This window comes from Triticum aestivum, chromosome 4B (genome assembly GCF_018294505.1).
Source record: "Triticum aestivum cultivar Chinese Spring chromosome 4B, IWGSC CS RefSeq v2.1, whole genome shotgun sequence".
NCBI lineage: Eukaryota > Viridiplantae > Streptophyta > Magnoliopsida > Poales > Poaceae > Triticum > Triticum aestivum.
Genome location: NC_057804.1, coordinates 585,561,454 through 585,568,696, shown reverse-complemented (window position 1 = coordinate 585,568,696; position 7,243 = coordinate 585,561,454).

The window sequence follows — 7,243 nt, the reverse complement described above, 5'->3', positions numbered from 1 at the left end:
TCATTGCCACAGTAACTAGATGAAACCCACTAGCATGTGTAGGAGTTGTTTGAGCCATATGTATGTGTTGTTCCTACCTTGCTATGCCTGCTATGCTTAGAGTCGTGTCAGGTCTGGTTCATCTGGGTGATGGGCTAGAGTGAAATGATTATGTCAGTAATGAGAGTGGTGTGGTGAACACGATTTGGTAAAGGTATCGATGAGAGGCCATGTAGGAGTACATGGTGGGTTGTTTCATTGAAGCCGACCTTAAGCACTGAGATCTGTATGTGTGATTTAAGATACAACTACTACCATGCATTGGGCCCTGAAATATGACCCCGCTCGACTTCTTATTCACCTTAGCTCTCTGTCCAGGAGTTGCAAGTAGTTTCTGGTGTTTGTAGCCTACTGGAGGCCGTGGACAGCGCTGACCGTAGGGGTGGGCTGTGATGCGGTAGGTATGTGGCACGGTGTACCGAATACCCGTTAGGTATCTCGGGAACCTTGTTCACATCGTTCGGGGCCGTATGGGAAACCTCGGCCGGACTCCCTGCGGATGGAACCTGGATAGGCGATAAACCTGGACTAGAGGCTTAAGTGTTTAGGTAGGTCGTGGTCTACACCCACGTCGGCTTTCGCTTGAAGTCTGCCGAGCACATGTCGTGTGCAGACGCTAAGTGGTGGAAACATGTATGAAGAAGTACACCCCTGCAGGGTTATCATGATCTATTCGAATAGCCGCGTCCGCGGTAAAGGACTACTTGGTTGCCTATACAGTTCATAGACAAGTAAATGGAAACTACTAAAAGCCTCAGGATAAGTGTGAGTGCCGAGGATGGCTCTTCTGTAGGAAGTCGGAGGCGGATCCTCGGTAGTGTATTGAAGTGGTGAGTAGTGGACTCGTGTGCGCAAAACCATTTCAAGTTGAAGTATCGTAGGATAGTCTAGCCAAGAGTCAAAGCTAGCTTGCTGCAATAACTCCACCAACCCTTCTTGATAATATGCATGTATGTAGGATCTGATGTAAGTCTTGCTGAGTACCTTTGTACTCATGTTGCTATAATTTACATTTTTTACAGAAGACGCTGCAACCCCTTCTGATGGGTTCTACGTAGACGTTGACATCAACGAGTAGGCTAAAGGCCCAGGTGGTGATCCTGAGCTTATGAAGGACCACATAGTATAGTTAGGCTTTCCAAGCCTCTTTTATTTTACTAGTTGTCTGTACTCAGACAAGTTACTTCCGCTGCTGGTTTGTATGACTGTATGACTTGAATGTTGGGTCGTGAGACCCGTTCCTTTGTGTATGTTATGTATGGCTCCCTGAGCCTTAAATAAAGTACTTGTGTCGTAGAGTCATGTTGTGATGCTTCGTTGTATTTGCACATATCGAGCATATTGTGTGTATGACTGAAATGCTTGGTATGTGTGGGATCTGACTATCTAGTTGTTTATCTTTAGTAGCCTCTCTTACCGGGAAATGTCTCCTAGTGTTACCGCCGAGCCATGGTAGCTTGCTACTGCTCTGGAACACTTAGGCTGGCCGGCATGTGTCCTTCTTCGTTCCTGTGTCTGTCCCTTCGGGGAAATGTCACGCATTGAGTACCGGAGTCCTGTTAGCCCGCTACAGCCCGGTTTACCGGAGTCCTGCTAGCCCAGTGCTACAGCCCGGACCCACTTGCTCATGACCGACACGTTCGAAGCTGGGTCATGGATGCCTGTCCCTGTAAGTCTGTGCCACTTTGGGTTTACGACTAGTCATGTCAGCCCGGGCTCCCTATCATATAGATGCTAGCGACACTATCATATACGTGAGCCAAAAGGCGCAAACGGTCCCGGGCAAAGGTAAGGCGACACCCGTGGGGATACCGTGCGTGAGGCCGCAAAGTGATATGAGGTGTTACCGGCTAGATCAATGTGACATCGAGTCGGGGTCCTGACAGCGTTGGCATCAGAGCCGGACTGCCTGTAGGTTCTCCAAGCCGAACTGGTCGATGTTGAGTCTAGAAATTCTTTAGTTATATGTAGGGGAATTGTTTGTGGGTTGGAACGTAAGGCTCTTTTACTCCTTTATCTTATGACATTCTGATCTGAGTCAGTCTATTCTTCCACCGGGGGTTAAGGAATTAGGATCTATTCTCTCTATCAGGATCACGTGTTACTAATCAGTAGTACCTTATAAGTTTGATGGATACAAGCCTAGTTCAGTTCTTCTACCACGTTATGTTGTTAGGATGGTCTCAGAACTTTGATATGATGATGTTGAGTGTGTATGAAATCCTTTGTCAAATGTCTCAAAATCCTTCTTGAGCATTTACAACTGTTATGCTGCCAAAATTTTGCTAGAAATTCTAATGCCTTTGCATTATGATTGTGCTTTCAGATGGCCACTCGCGACCTCAATCAAGTGGTTCGCCTGACGCGATGCCTAGATGTACCCGGCCATACTGCCATGTTGGTTAGGGTAATGACTGAGGCTGGATACCGCTGGTATCTTGAGTACACGGTCGAAGAGCAATTCCAAGACTTTAATCAAAGCCAGTATCTCTGCACTGTCAGGATATTTCCATCTTATCCTGGATCCACCGAGCCCCTTCACTGCTCCTATGGACTCGGGGTTACTATTGAGATGGCTGTGCAGGACGCCTCCTACTCTATGATGACCATCATGCGAGTCAGGTCTGGCCTATTTCGGGACTCTGATTTCCGGTATATGCCAGGATCACTTCCGGGAGCACAAGGGTATCTCCAGGCTATCTATGCTGACCCCACTCAGGAGGATTCACGGACTCGCACCACTGCTGAGATGCTCGAGGATAAGGACCGTGAAAATCGGGCCTTGAGGCTAGAGCTTTTTAATACCCGTGCTGACCATTGGGCCACATTGACTCGGTTTGCACCGGCGGTGCAAGCTGGATATTCGGATATGCGTGATCTCTATCCTGTGAGATCTGCTCTGCCAGACGTGATGGGTTGGCGTGATGTAGGAGGCATCACCCCACCTCGCGGTCCCCGCAGGCCACCGTCTGTTGGTCCAAGACCTCATCCTAGCCCCTATGGTCCACAAGCTCCGCGAGATCGTCTGTTTCCGGATGATCATGTTGAGCTTCCAGGCTATGGAGGTGATTTCTACGAGGACTACTACGGATCGGTCTGAGTTAGTGGTAGTATCACTAGTTCGTGTTAGCTGTGTCGTCTATCGTCCCGCGTGACTCGTGGGATATGACCTAGTTTGTACTCTTTCCGGAGGTGTAGAAAAATAATGTATAGGAGCTTGGGATGCCTCCGATGAGATGTAATCCTCTTTTCACCGTAATAGTACTTTGTTTGGTCTTGTACTAAACCCTGTATGGTGTGTATGACGATGGAATAAAGAAGCAGTTTCTGTATCTACCATGTCATACGGATGATCATCTTGCATTTCGAGTTATTCCTTACATTTTATATCCTATGTCGGAAATTTTATCATTCTGACTAAATCATTGTTTTGTTTACCTAGGATGGTCAACACGCGCACTAACCCTGCTCCTCAAGAGCAGGCCGAAGGCAGTGAAGTCAGGGATGCAAATCTGCCTCATCCTCCTTCCCTAGCCGAGGTTATGATGGAAGCTGAGAGAAACAAGCGGGAGACCAACCGTTTGTTGGAGCGTATTGAACAGAACATGGCACACCATCAGAGGACTAACGTGGTGTCACTCAGTGATTTTATCAAATTACATCCACCCACGTTCCACCACTCTGTCGAGCCTCTCGACGCTGATGACTGGCTTCGCAGTATCTCTCACAAATTGCGTTCCGCGCTGGTAGCGGAGGCTGACAAGGTCACCTTTGCTGCATATCATCTTGAAGGCCCCGCCAGTCTATGGTGGGAGAATTATGGAGCTATGCGCCCAGCGGGCCATGTCACTACTTGGGCTGAATTCAGCGAGGCTTTCCGTGAACATCACATTCCGGAGGGTCTCATGGACCGTAAACGTGAGGAATTTTGCAATTTCACCCAAGGCCGACTTTCTGTGGATGCTTACAGCAGGGAGTTTGGTAATCTCGCACGATATGCAACTGAGGAAGTGTCTACTAATGCCAAGAAGCAAGCAAGGTTCCGTAAGGGCCTTAGTCCTGAGCTTCGCCGTGACCTCCGTCTGCATGAGTGCACATCTTTTCAGAAACTTGTTAACAAAGCCATCAGTGCTGAAACTGGTCAGACTGACTATGACGCAACACGCAAGCATGGCTGTGACATGGGTTCCTCATCCGATGCTGGTCCTCAGAAGCGCCGCGTGTGGGTACCCAACACCGCCCTGCCACCCAGGTTCACACCGAGGCCTTCTTTCCAGGCGCCTCGCCCTGTTCAACAGTCTGCACCGGCCAAGCCCTATGGGGGTCCAACCAACAATGCTCCTCCACGTGCCAGCTCCGTGACCTGTTTCAAGTGTGGGGAATCTGGTCACTATATGCGTGAGTGTCCCCAGACCAACCCCAACCAATCTGCTAAAGCCGTTGGCCGTGGCAAGCCGACAGGGAAAGTGTTCCACGCCAAGCCGGCCACCGCTTCACGTGGCCATGTCAACTGTATCTCTGCCGAAGAAGCTCAAGAGAATCCCAACGTCGCTCTCGGTACGCTTCTTGTTAATTGCCACCCGGCATCTGTTCTTTTCGATACAGGAGCCTCTCATTCTTTTATATCCGAAAATTATGCTCGTTTGCATAACGTCGCATTCGGTGATATGCCAACCTCTATGGTAATTCAAACTCCGGGATCCAAATGGCAAACTTCTAGAGTAAGCCATGGAAATGAAATCCAAGTCGACAGACTTGTTTTCCTTGCATCGTTGATAGCCCTTAAATCTTCAGATATTAATATCATTCTGGGTATGGACTGGATGTCGGCTCATCATGCCCAAATTGATTGCTTCTCTAGGACTGTTCAACTCACCCATCCTTCGGGGAAGATAGTCAATGTCTTGACCCGAATAGCCAAGCGACAATTATATTCTCTTAACGCCAGCCCTTTGCCAGATCTTGAGGACGTTCCGGTAGTCCGTGACTTCCCGGATGTCTTCCCAGAGGAATTGCCAGGTGTTCCACCTGACAGGGATGTTGAGTTCGTAATAGACCTCATCCCAGGAACCGTTCCAGTTGCTAGAAGACCTTATAAGATGGCACCACTAGAACTAGCCGAGCTTAAGAAACAACTCGATGAGTCCTTGAAAAAGGGTTTCATCCGCCCTAGTTCATCTCCGTGGGCTTGCCCCGTCCTATTCGTCAAGAAGAAGGATGGTACGGACCGGATGGTTGTAGATTACCGATCTGTCAATTTGGTCACAATCAAGAACAAATATCCGCTTCCCAGGATCAACGACCTGTATGATCAGCTCGCTGGATCCTCAGTCTTCTCCAAGATGGATTTGAGGTTGGGCTACCATCAAATCAAAATTAGAAACGGGGACATTCCTAAAACAGCCTTTGTTACTCGTTATGGCCAATACGAGTACACCGTCATGTCCTTCGGTTTAACCAACGCTCCAGCCACTTTTTCTCGGTTAATGAACTCAATCTTCATGGAGTATTTGGATAAATTCGTCGTGGTTTACCTCAATGATATACTCATCTACTCCAAGAACGAGGAAGAACATGCCGAACATCTAAGGCTAGTGTTGAAGAAACTTCGAGAGCATCGCCTTTATGCCAAATTTTCTAAATGTGAATTCTGGTTGTCAGAAGTGACCTATCTGGGTCATGTAATATCTGGTAAAGGTATTGCTGTTAACCCTGAGCGAGTTCAAGCCGTCCTTAATTGGACTCCACCTGAATCGGTCAAGCAAGTTCGGAGTTTTCTGGGCTTAGCGAGCTATTGTCGTTGCTTTGTCGAGAACTTCTCCAAAGTTGCCAAACCTCTAACCGAACTCCTTAAGAAAGATAAGAAGTTCGAATGGACTCCACAATGTGAGCACAGCTTTCAGGAACTGAAAAGACGCCTGACCTCTGCTCCCGTACTGGTACCGCCAGACTTCTCCAAGGACTTTGTTATCTACTGCGACGCCTCGCGACAAGGACTAGGTTGCATTCTCATGCAAGATCGACACGTAATTGCCTACGCTTCACGGCAATTGCACCCACATGAGGAGAATTATCCTACTCATGATCTAGAGCTAGCAACCGTAGTCTATGCACTCAAGACCTGGCGGCATTACCTCCTCGGTAACCGTTGCGAAATATTCACTGATCACCAAAGTCTGAAGTACATTTTCACCCAACCGGATCTGAATCTCAGGCAAAGACGTTGGGTTGAGTTGATCACAGACTTCGACTTAGGAATAACTTACACCCCAGGGAAAGCCAACGTCATGGCTGATGCGCTAAGTCGTAAATCTTATTGTAACAACCTGATGTTACAACAAAGTCAACCGCTTCTCCATGAGGAATTTCGAAAGCTTAACCTTCACATTGTTCCTCAAGGTTTTCTTTCCACCTTGGTAGCAAAACCTACTCTTACGGATCAAATCATCGCTGCCCAAAAGCGAGATAAGGGAATATCTAAAATCAAAGAGAACATTGCTAGCGGAGGTGCTAGTTGTTTCTCCACAAATGATCATGGTGTTGTGTACTTTGAGAACCGTCTAGTGGTTCCCAAGAACCAGCATCTACGGCATTTGATCCTTAAGGAGGCTCATGAATCTCCTCTCACCATTCATCCCGGTAGTACTAAGATGTATCAGGACCTACGCCAGAGGTTCTGGTGGACTAGGATGAAGAGAGAAATTGCTCAGTATATTGCTAATTGCGACGTCTGTCACCGTGTAAAAGCAGAGCATCAACGACCTGCTGGCACCCTTCAACCCTTAGCTATTCCTGAATGGAAATGGGATAAAATTGGTATGGATTTCATTACCGGTTTTCCCAGGACCAAGAGAGGGAATAATGCTATTTTCGTCGTTGTCGATCGTCTTTCCAAAGTAGCCCATTTCTTACCTGTTCGTGAGAGTATAACCGCTAGTCAGCTGGCAGACTTATACATCTCCCGAATAGTGTCCCTCCATGGTGTTCCTTTGGAAATTAACTCGGATCGAGGAAGTCTTTTCACCTCTCGATTTTGGGAAAGCTTCCAAAATGCTATGGGGACCCGTCTCTCCTTTAGCACCGCCTTCCACCCTCAGTCGAGTGGTCAAGTGGAACGCGTCAACCAGATTCTAGAAGACATGCTTCGAGCCTCTGTTATCTCATTCGGAATGGACTGGGAGAAGTGCCTTCCATTTGCCGAATT